This window comes from Carettochelys insculpta, chromosome 7, assembly GCF_033958435.1.
Source record: "Carettochelys insculpta isolate YL-2023 chromosome 7, ASM3395843v1, whole genome shotgun sequence".
Taxonomy (NCBI): domain Eukaryota; kingdom Metazoa; phylum Chordata; order Testudines; family Carettochelyidae; genus Carettochelys; species Carettochelys insculpta.
This window is the reverse complement of record NC_134143.1, coordinates 20,393,825-20,406,269: the sequence shown is the minus strand read 5'-3', so window position 1 is coordinate 20,406,269 and position 12,445 is coordinate 20,393,825.

Here is a 12,445-nt window from a genome sequence, read left to right as displayed (position 1 = left end):
ATTACATTAACTACTTTCTTTTTAAACATACATAGTATGGCAGTTAGGGAACCAAATGGTTCTGTTACCTTCATTTTCTTCTGGTGGTATCTCTCAATTAAACTAGCTTCAGTGGGAGTCTACACAAGTGCTACATATTCTTTGGTAATTAACAATTTATAACTGCTTTAGAGGTGGCCTAAAAGACTCAGGAAGAGTGCAGCAGTACAGATTGGATTTTCCTGGTCCCAAATGAGGAAATTTGCCAGACCAGCGGAGGTCTCCCGCCACTGTCCCTGAGGCCCTCTTTTCCTTTCTGCTTCCAGCTCTGCTTCTGGTCCCACTGACCACTGGCCATGGGCCCCCTGCCACTGGTCCCAGCCAGACTGCCAGCCTCACTGCCACATGCCAGCTCCAGTGCTGGCTGGGCTGCCAGCCCCACCTACACATACCAGTCCCGGCCCTTGCTGGGCTGCTGCAAACAAGGCCTGGCCCTGCTGTTGCTGGCCCTCCTGCTGGACAGTGGATGTTGCTGGACCAGAGATTCCTGGTTTAGGGTGATATAACCTGTAGTTATAAGTTAAGGCTAAGGAAGCTGAGCCTCCAGAGACTAGATCTAGCCTGATAGACCTCTCTAAGACTCAGATCCAGTTTGGATAAACTGCTCCTACAATAGTAGGCACAGATGATTTTCTGCCCTGAGCCCCAGGACTCAAACTTGCACCAGGGTCCCTCTTTCTCCAAGATCTGTTACAGAAGCAGAATATGCATCCAGAAGAACAGAGCCGTGCTTCATGCACAACATTTTCCCCTGATCACCCTTTCTATGCTAGACCAGTTGAAGTGCGGTATGGAGCTGCTGTGCTAGCTCCAGCCACTAAAGGTGTCCCCGTGTGGGGGGAATTTCTTGTTATGTAACTATAAAGATAGATGAACAAGCAGACATGTATGGAGTTGGCTTTAAGCAGAATGTATTTGCATGCATAGTTGTATAAATATTTTTGGGATCCTCAGGCTCTTGCTAAGTTGCTAAACCGGGACCCAATGTACCCTGGTGTTACTGTAGTATTACCCAGTGTAATTCAGCTGATTAAAATTACAAGGATAAAACCTAAACAAAACAGTTCCTTTCTTTTTTAGAAAAAAGGTTTGATGGATGATTATGTAGTTTTCAATGACAAGGCAATTATGTGATAAAGGACCAATCCCCCAAATCTCAAAAACTCAGCTCAGAAACGTTATCTGTAGCATACAATACCAGAGTTGGAAACACTAACTAATGCCTCATTGAACTCAGCATTGTGTTTTTTTCTAAATGTCACAACCTACCATTATTATTTACCCGTCCTTGTGGGTGCTGGGTTCTTATTCAGCTGCATCCAACTTTTCTTTAGCGTTTTAAATTGAAGAATTACCATAAATCATCAACTGTCTCTAGGTAGTGCACAACTTAAAGAATGTTTTGGAGGAACTTACCTGTTTTCTCATGATTCCCTTCCAACTATCTTCTGCCTATGCAGCTGAGATGTGTTGGCTGGCTGTTGGGTGGAAAATAAACCAACGTTATTTGATATATGGGAGTGTGCTCATCCACCCTTAACTTTTGCACTGACACTCAAGTCATATTCCCTTTCTGTTCTAGACAGCTCACCTTCTCATCTTCAGTCAGGAACACTTCCAAATATTAATATTAAAGAGTCCATCTCGTCCTAAAATATCGACAATGCTGTTACCTTCCTAGTTCTCTCCCCTGTTCCACTGCGGCACCTCAAAGACTTCCTCTGTAACTCAGAATGTCATGGCTGCTTCTATAATATACTTAACATAAACGGTCTTGCTGAGGAAGGCGACCAGCTCCTAGTGGTGCAAAATGATATATTGGTGGCTGTCCTGACACACTCCTTTTCCTATTCAGAAAGACTTTATGGCTACGTCTACACGTGCCCCAAACTTCGAAATGGCCATGCAAATGGCCATTTCGAAGTTTACTAATGAAGCGCTGAAATGCATATTCAGCGCTTCATTAGCATGCGGGCGGCAGCGGCGCTTCGAAATTGACGAGCCTTGCCGCCACGCGGCGCGTCCAGACGGGGCTCCTTTTCGAAAGGACGCCACCTTCTTTGAAGTCCCCTTATTCCCATGAGCTCACGGGTGCATGGCCATTTCGAAGTTTGGGGCACGTGTAGACACAGCCTATGTGGCATATAGAACACTGACATGAATGTAAAACCCCATGGCACTTATTGATAATTTTCAGCATGGCAAAAAGATTGACTACTTCTTGTTTCTGTGTCCTCCTCCTACTGTTCATAAGAAAGATATGGGAGGGCTCTTTGCTCCCTTTTCATCTTCACTGAACACCTACAGAGTACAGTTTGGTGCTAGACTGTTAAGTCATTGAAGGCAGTGACTGTTTTAGTCTAGGAATACAAATTGTTTATTTGTTCATCGTGCTGAATAAGTGATGGCAAAATACCTTTATAATTTTGAGACACTCCTTTTATGACACACCTGGTACTGATCATAGAATCCTGGAACTGGAAGGGACCTCAAGAGGTAATCAAAGCCAGTCCCTTGCCCTCATAGTAAGACCAGACACCATGTAGATCATTCCTGATAGAAGTTTATTTAACCTGCTCTGAGATTCCATAACCTCACGAAGCAATTTATTCCACAGTTTAACCACACTGTCAGTTAGGAAGTTTTCCCTAATGTCCAACCTAATCTTCCTTTGCTGCAGTTTAAGTCCATTGCTTCTTGTTCTATCATCAGAGGTATTTGTAATGCCCATTTAAGTACTTGAAAACTGCTACTCTTCTCTTTTTCAACCTAAACAGACCTAATTCCTTCAGTCTACCTTCATAGGTCATGCCTGTAATAATTTTGATGATTTTCTCTGGACTATCTCCAATTTCTCCACATCTTTCTTGACATGTGATACCCAGAACTGGACACAATACTCCAACTGACTGCTCATCAGTGCAGAGTAGAGTGGAAGGGTTGCTTCTCATGTTTTGCTCACAACATTCCTGTTAATGCATCCCAGAATGACTTTGCTTTTTTTGCAACTGTGCCACACTGATGATTTATATTTAGCTTGTGGTCCATTGTGATCCCTAGATCCCTTTCTGCAGTACTCCTTCCTAGACAATTACTTCCCATTTTGTATACATGAAATTGATTGTTCCTTCCTAAGCTCATTAAGCTTGATCTTATTCACCTATTTCTCCATCCTATTTACCTATTTCTCCAGTTTGTCCAGGACACTTGTCCAGAGGATGTTTTCCATCAAGGATTTCAGAGTCCCTCAAAGAGTTCAGGAGCTCAGATATAAACCTTACCATGCCTTGGTAGTAAGATTTCAGCTATAGTCTCAGTCACAGGTAAAATGAGGCTGAAATCAGCTAACTAATTTGCCAATATCACACAGTTGAACCAGCAACAGTACACTGAATAGACCCAAAGTGCCTGATTCTAATATGCTTATTGCATGTAAATCAGGGATAATTCCACGGAAGCCAATTGAGTTACATGAATATGAACTGAGAGGAGAGGCTGGCACCGGGAATCCAGACTTTAACTTAATTGCTTGAATCATCCACCAACATGGCCTCTCCACCCGAATTGTTGGCTTCAGCTAGTTGACAGAGCCTTTTTGAATAATTTAAAATGGCTCCTGATGAAACACTCAAGGAACAAATCTGCAGGGAACACACCTGCTTTGTGAAAAGGACAGACAACATGTAGTCTAATAGGTCATTCCCATCTAATTTCTATAATTAAATGAGAAACAAAGCAAAAGATCCCTTGCTTTTGTCTGGTCTTTATCTGGTGCAAAGGAGAAACACAAGCTATGCAGGAATGTGAATAGCATGCTCCAGTGAGGGACAACAAACAAGGGCTTTTTGTATTCCCCCACACAAGCAGGACTTCATGGCAGAACATTTCACTGCTACAAAGCTTGTATTCTCTACAGGTAATCAATCAGGCAGTTCCACTCCCACCTCCATGAGGATCAGCCACTCTCACTTCAATATCTGTCACCTCCAACAATGAATGAGCAGAAACCTCGGGAAGAATCACTCAGGGGCATGAATGCTAGGGATTTAATGGACCTGACAGAAAGCAGCTGCTCAAGTCGGATTCATATATTTTAATAGTAAGTAAAGCACAGTGTGTGCTCTCTGGGAGGCATTTTACCAGTCAGCCATGAGCATGGGGGATGGGGAAAGGAAAGGGACACATCCAGAATGAGAGACACAATGGAACAGCATTTTTCTGAAATTTTATAATACCTCTCAAATACTGAAGACACAAGGTGGGTGAAGTAATATATGTTACTGGATCTGTTTGTGTTAGTGAGAGATATAAGCTTTCAAGCTTACAGAGAACTCTTCTTTGGGCCTGAAAGCTCTGTTCAATATTCACTCTTTCTCCTGTTATTTAGTCTACAGTCTTTTGCTATCCCGAGCAATTTTTGAGCAGGACATTGTGGCATGTTCAGGATGAGCTGCAAAGGAACAAGAAGCTACTTTTTAGTAAGTAATAATTAGTAGTGCTCCTTTGAACAGTTTGTTAGCTTCCTAAAGCAGGTTTGGTCAACCAGTTAGAGTCTAAGAGCCAAAATAGCTGTGGAGAGAGAGCAAAGATCGATTGATATATCTATCTATCAATCTATATATCTATAAGTCCCCCAGAATCAGTCACCCTCAGCCTCCCTGCTCTAACCCGGTGCCCTCCCCCCTTCTCCAGAGCCAGGCACCACCACCCCACCCCCAGCTCCAACCCAATGCCTGGATTTCATCAGAACTACGGCCACAGCCACACACTTCTCCTTCCAGGCAGTGGGGTGCGTTGGCAGAGAGGTGGTGAGCATTCTGGGTGCACTGCTACGAGCAGGAGGCACATGTCATTGAGCAAAGAGCCACATGCAGCTTGAGAGCTGCTGGTTGGCCACCTCTGTTCATTGTTGTGGATGTTTCAAAAGACACCAAATCCCAGTTAGAGAGAGAGAGAGAGAGAGAGAGAGAGAGAGAGAGAATCTATGTTGTAGATAATAAACACGGGTAATTGGATTCTCCTGTGCCACGTAGTTACTTTCTCCTGGACTTATTTCTTACTTTGCTTAGGTAACATTTTCTTCTGAGCTACCTAAGCCATACGACAATTGCTGCTTGAAAAATGGTGCTTCAGAAACAAAACTGTTGCTTGTTTACCCTTTGCTGATTTCAAAACCGGGGTGAGAGACAGACGCCATCACCATTTTAGACAAAAAATGTTTGTTAACAGACAACAACCTATCCTCCCTCAGACAATCATTTCATATAAACACTACCCACCCCGACCCCAAACTTGGACATCATGATGCACTGCAGACCAAATTAACTTGTTGCATCACTGGGGCATCTTAATTTGAGTCTTATTTGTGTGATCAGAGGGGACGGAAAACATCCTTAAATGGTTATAGCATAAACATCAAATAAAATATTTAATTCACTTCTCCTCCACCCTCCAGCTGCATGTAGACTACAAAATCCAACACTTTTATCTCTCTGTTCTATGTATGCACATCTGTGTGTTTTCATGATACATTTTCTGCTGCCATTTATTGGCAGGAAAGGGACAAAGAGGGAGATAGAGGAGGGCTGTGGGGACTAAGAGAGAGAAGATGAAAGGGGAGAGGAAAAAATAAAGCCCCTCGTCTTAGCTCCTGTGCTTTGAACCCAAAAGATATTCCACAGCCACAGAGAGGAAGAACCTTTGAAAGTAATGGTCTTGAAATTAAATTTTCTCCCAGCTATTTAAAGATGGTTAAAAATAGAAAGGTAATGAACACAGGGAAAATTGTCATTCAGAATAAAAATAACTAACTAAATCACAGTTAAGAGCTCTGTAAAGTGGTTACTCACACAGATACTAATTCATAACTGATTGAAGTCTGTAGGAATCTTGCCACTGATTTCCATTGTATTTGGATCAGGGCAAGAATTTTAAACTTCTATTCTCTTTTTCTTCCGCTCTATCTCGATAACCACCCATTGCCCATTCTACTTCTGTAGCACACCTTCAATTTTCCCTTCCAATTCCTTCTTCTGCAGGGCAACCCTTCCCTAGTGCAATGACAGGTATAAGGCTGCACAGCTGCTTCTACCCAATACACTCCTCCAACTGAGTTACAGTCCACTGGCTTTTGAGAGTCAACAATATTCAGAGGCCTCATTGCCTATAACTTTTATCCCTTTAAACATTCCTGTTCTAGTCACAGAGAGGTAGTCACGTTGTTCTGTAGCTTCACAAAACGAAACAGCAGTCCTGTAGCACTTTAAAGACTAACAAAATAATTTATTAGGTGATGAGCTTTCATGGGGCAGACCCACTTCTCCAGATCTGGAAAATTCTGACTCCTGTTCTAGTAGGAGATCCCCAGGAGAGGAAAGAGCTAAGATGAAATGCATAGCACTACACCCTTTATATTCCTCCCCCTGATTTATAGACAAAGGAAGAAAAGTAGAAGAGGGAATGGGATAAAGTGAAAGGAAGAAACAGACAACAAGGAAAGAGAATATGACTTGGATTATATAGTCTTGCAAATGGTGTTCTTTTTAGAATTAAATAGAAGTACCAGTAGGGAAAATGGGGAAAAGCAGACAACTCAGGAGTGGAGCTCTACAGAGGAAAGCAAGGCCCTGATTGAGTTCTGAGGAGGGATTTAGAGTTGAAGAGAGAGCTGTTGTTCTAGCATGGGAAGCAATGCAGAAATGGGAAGAAGGTGAAAGTGGGAGGGTGAGACAAAGGGGGCCATAAGGTTAGAAAAATGGGTTAGAAGTGTAGGGTGAGAGATGAAGCTCTAGATGGTGCAAAATCTTAAAACGGGGGTGGTTACTTTGAAGAACATTACACGGAAAGAGATAGCAAGCTGTGAAAGGACTGGTACTATGCTGGAGAATGGTTTGGAAGAGACCTCTGAGAGAAGGGTCGGGGACACCATCAGCCAAAAGGCATGGGATACATTATACTAGGGATGGAGGTTCCACGACCATTAATCCCAAAAGGAGATGTATGTTGAGGACTTCCTCCTAAGGAGGATGGAATTATCCTTCTGCCATCCAGACTGAGAAATTCCAGAAGCATGCTGAGTGCCTGGAGCTAGAATTCAGGGTGTCACCGTGAGTCTTCTGAAACTGATCAAGCCCTTGGACTGCTACCCCTTCCTACTTTTCTTCAACCAGGGGATGGTGTTCTGGGCAGAAGGATTGCTCGGGAGAGATGGCATCCACCAAATCAAGAGAGGGAAGAGCAGCTTTGTTGGCAGGCTTGCTAATCTAGTGAGGAGGGCTTTAAACTCAGTTTGTCAGGGGACAGTGACCTCAACCCTGGTGTAAGTGGGGAAGTGGGATACTTGGAAGCAACACAAGAGGAAAGGTGCAACTGAGGAGGACCCCATGATCCATACTGTGAAAGCAGGTAATCAGCTCATTATCTTAGGTGTATGTACACAAATGCAAGAAGCCTGGGAAACAAGCAGGAAGAATTCCTAGCACAGTCAAGGAACTCTGATGTGATAGGAATAATGGAGATTCGGTGGGATATCTCACATGATTGAAGCACTGTCATGGAATAGTATAAACTGTTCAGGAAGAATAGGCAGGGGAGAAAAGGCAGAAGAGTTGTACGGTATGTAAGAGAACCATCATGATTGCTCAGAACTCCAGGGAGAAAAGCATACTGAGAGTCTCTGAATTAGGTTTAAAGGTGAGAGCACCAAGGGTGTTGTTGTGGTGGAGGGGTCTGCTATATACCACCAGATCAGGTGGATGAGGTAAATGAGGCTTCCTTCAAACAAGCAATGGAAGCTTCCAGATCACAGGCCCTAGTTCTCATAGGGAGCTTCCTGACAAAAGGTCATCTGTGAGATTCATGAGTGGCTCTCAGAGCATTCATGAACTCTAGCTGTGTGTAAGGGTCTCCACATGTGGTTGTGCTGAGTGATAACAGCTCCTGGAGATTTGCTGTTGGTCAAAAAAAAGGCATTTTGAGAGACAGACCAGGCAGGAGAGAGAGAAGGGGGCACAGAGATTCCATGGTTCCAGGCTGTATCCTGGAGGATGCTGTCACACCTGCATTAATAGAATCTTTATTTCTTTGTGACATTAGAAGCCAAACTGCTTTGGGAATATGAGAAAGAGAGAGAGAGAAAATCTTTCTAATTGTATGTCTACTCTAGAAACTCTTTCACCCAACTATATTATTTACACAACTTGATCTAAGTTAACCCAGCACTATCTGCAGTTCTGGTTTAGTCTTTTCAGCCACATTTCTCTGCAGGAAATCCATTCCCAGATTCATGGATTCTTCATCGATTCATAAGACTTTATTAGTTTATAAGCCACTTTTGAAGATTTCTGTCATAGCACAGACCTTCTCACTCCATTTCATCTGCTCATGGACTCACCGAAATGCAACAGATAAACCTCAGGCACTGTCCTTTTAGTAAACCCGGAAATCAGCTGAGTTACTGTTGATTGATACCATGTAACAGAAGCCTCCACTATATGAACATTAGTGAGGAAAAAGTAAAGCAGCTGTCAGATCCAGACATCTCTTATTTCTAAGGAAAACAGCAGCTCCCTATAAGAGTGATAAAACCACTTCATGAGTATGAGTTTAAATTCTCAAGTGGTCATCTAGCACCCACAACACTGAATTTAATGGGTTGGCTTGTGAGGACCAATTTCAAGAGGCCCTTTTTAAAATTTCAAGTGCGAAATAAAGGACAAACATTTTTCAATATACCGCAAGCCAAGATGAAATCATACAAGGACAGATTACAAGGAAAGGATGTCCAAGAAAAAAACATGCTATGGGTTTAAATATGGGTAAGTAAATGCAGATCCCACTGTTCATTACAGGTGGTTAATCCAAACTTCACAGATACTTTTGGATGAAATTCATTGAAAAGTCTCCTTTACAGGAGATTTCCAGTTCTTTCTCTTGCTGTGAAATATTAATGCTACATCATCTCATCTGCATTGATGTATCTCCCAGGAAAGTCAAAGATGGCTTTGTGCCTAGCTTCTACAGAAGCTGTTTCTCTGTAAATACCTCTCTTAGGACTTTTCATGAAGAAATGCCCTCAGAAAGGTCCTGTATGCTATATTTTGGCATTTCTGCTTATGGGCCTGCTGGAACCAGAGATTATGCAGGTGCGTGTAAATACAGCTTCACCAAACCCAAGTATTCAGAATTATGAGTCAAGCCCCTCAAAACCAGATTGACTAAAAAATCATCCTCACTGCCCACCCTAAGGCATGGGGGAATGAATAAGGAAAGTCAGATCAGCCCTCAACCTGCTGGCTAGCAATGTTCTACCGGCCCAAGGCAGGAGGGGAAAAGTTTGTCAGCAGAGGCTAGAAGCAAATTTCTACTCACCACAGTCAAAATGTGGGAGGAGGGAGGAAACTGTAGTCCTCTGTGGCACAGATCCTCCTTCCTGTAGGAAGTTCAGAAAGTAGCAGCAGTGCTGCAATCTGCCACCGCTAAATAGGGCTGTGCCACTGTGTAGAAATCTGTGCCTTGCTCCCCAGACATCACAGGCACAGACTAAGCTACCAAGGTTTTGTTTTCACAGCATGTGCTCACTCAGAGTGAGAATGTATTTTAAAAAAAACCAAATAAATAAATAAAACAGCAGATTGTTCCTACTCTGTGTTTTAATAGTGTTTCTCTCGACTAGGGTCAGCAGGTGGGCTGGCAGCTTCTTGAGAATGCATCACAACATGCTGAGAGACAGGAGACCCCTAGCTTTGGAGGAGACAAAATGAACACTGCAAGTGTTCCAGAGGTGTGTTGTTCACACCTCACACTAAGGATGTTGGCTAAAAAGTGGATTGGTTACTGTGGAAAATTTTGACTTTTTGGTAAAAAAAAAAAAAAAGAATTAACTTCTGAAAGCCTAAAGTTTTGAGCCTGAAATGCTTTCAGGTTTTTGGGTTTTTTCCCCTGACAAAGTCAAAGTTTTCTGGGGAAAGCAGACAGACACTGTCAGTAAAATAGAGGATTGAATTGAAAATTCAGTTTTCTGACAAACAGTTTTCATGGGAATTTTTTTACCAGCCCTATTGCTGGCATCAGCCTGCCAGCAACCTCTGACACTCTGATTTGTGGAGCAGGGATGAGAGGATTATCATGGCCTGGAAAGACCTTAGTCAGTTTTCCAAACCAGGACTTTGAAACAGCCAAAGCAATGCCAGCTCCACTTTGCGTGTCTGATTAGATTTTTTTCACACTGATGCCTGGCTGTGCTGCAGAGATCCAATTAGCTGATGTACCTTTTATTTTCATCCATTGAGAGAGTGCTGGCCTGGCTCTCATCCCTCCTTCGCTTTCAAAGGGAGGCACAGGTTCAATAACATCTTTCATCCTAAAAGCACTCTGTATACCTGTGAGCTCTGGGCCTGATCGTGGAAACACAATATTATTTTTACTATCTTACTGTCTCAGAGCTCTAGGCATGGTTCAAGACCCCTTGTGCTAGGTGCCGCATAAGCAGAACAAAATCTAAAGATCTTAAAGCTCTGTAACTAGTCCCCTCAGACCCAACGGGGCTACCTAGCAGAGGGAAAGAATCACCTTTGTGTTTGCAGTTTTGGACATTATGTATCTCCACCCCTTGCCTGTGAAGTGGTAAAAGGCAGACACTAATGTTTCCTTGTCCAGGGGGCAGGGGAAGGGGACAGGTGCTATATTTTAGCCAAGGACAATTAGGCACAGCTCTCTGCTCATGTGAGGTATCACAGGGTCTGTTTGTGCTCTTGAGGCAGAACACAAAGGGTGTTAGTTTTTGAACCCTTAGATGAATGACCTCTATTTTTTACAGTTTAGATGTTATGTCCTTGTATTCTAATTTTGAATCAGGCAGTAAACATAAGAGTTGTAGTAATTTTATGAAACATTTCTTATTAGGCCAGAGCCCAGTGGGGATCAGCGTATTTCCATACAAGTCCACGCCAATTTTTATCAGCTGAAGTGCTGACTGGACGTCGCTAACTGGGATTCCTGGACACCACTTTTCCCTGGAAGGGGGACTGGATTAGTTTACAAATGTAAGGCACTTTGATGGCAATTTTGTAATCCATAAATCCACATGTGATTTTACAAATCCCCTTTCTAGCCTTTATGAAATCTCTTACTGTGGAAAATTAAATTTCCATTCTTAAACTGGAGCGTTTAATTATAATCAGCATTGGTTTAAAGGTATCTCAAATAGCATTGTAAGGGGTGAGGCAGAAGTGAAACCTCTTGCAGTAAACCCTCTCATATAACAGAGACATTTCCAGCAAGACAGATCCTTCCTGCCCATGAGTTTTTCCAAGCAATGACCCAAAACACTGTGTTAGTGAGCGATCACAGGACAGCATAGGTTATCGGAATGGACAGATAGCTTTAAACCCAGCCTTCGCCATCTGTTCTGCCTTGTAATTACAGACACAGCAAGAATACGAGTTCATAATGAATCATTCAAAAAAGTTAGAAGAAGAATTTTGAAACACATTGCTGAATAAAACACAGCCCTGAACATCCCTGGTGAGCTCATAGTGGTTGCCTCATGCATTGTCTGCAGAAAGGCAGATTCTGGCTACCCAGGGTAAGATTCCACAGTGGTGGAAGCATGACTCGGCTCTCTGCCAGGAACCAAAGTGTATCCATAGCTACTGCTTTTCAGGACTGCAGTGCACCTGTAGCCTACTAAGCAGGCTATACAGACACCAAAGGGAAGCTGGAGCAAGAGTTACACAGATGTAATGCCTCTGAGCTCTCACCAGCATATTGGCTGGACTTTTTTTCTGAGATCTTCAAGCCCTGGGAGGTGATCTTTCTCCTAGGGCTGAAGTAAGGAGCTTCCCTATGGCTGGCACAGGACAGGCTTTAGCTCATGTGAAGTTCCTCTTCAGTGAGGTAAATACAAGTTGTTTTTCTAAGAACACAGCAGGAAAGAAATAAAACATCCTTTCATTATGTGGCATGCCCCAATACCCATATCTTCTCCTATATTACGGAGCTACTCACTTGCTCAAAAATAAATATCAAACATACAGATCTCCACTGTGTGCTTACATGCACATTCCTTTTCTGCCCCCTCTTCCATTCATTTGATGATTTACATAGCTGGGCATTGCTTTCCTGGTTGGATTGTCAACATCAAACAGAAAAAAAGCCAAAGGGGGCTTCTTTGAGCCATGCTGCAGGGATGAATGTGAGGAATATGTAAAATGAGCTTCGGCTAGGTCTGTCCGTCTCATTACCATGTCTGCATGTTTATTGGCTTGTCAGCTTCCAACCTCACAAAAGCCCACAGCCCAAGTGTTTGTTGATGAGTGCCTTGGAGACATTTCTGAACTAAAATGAGATCAGTGATTCTTTAACTTCCTAGGTACCTGAGGTGCAGAGACCAGTTTTAAAAGTGAAT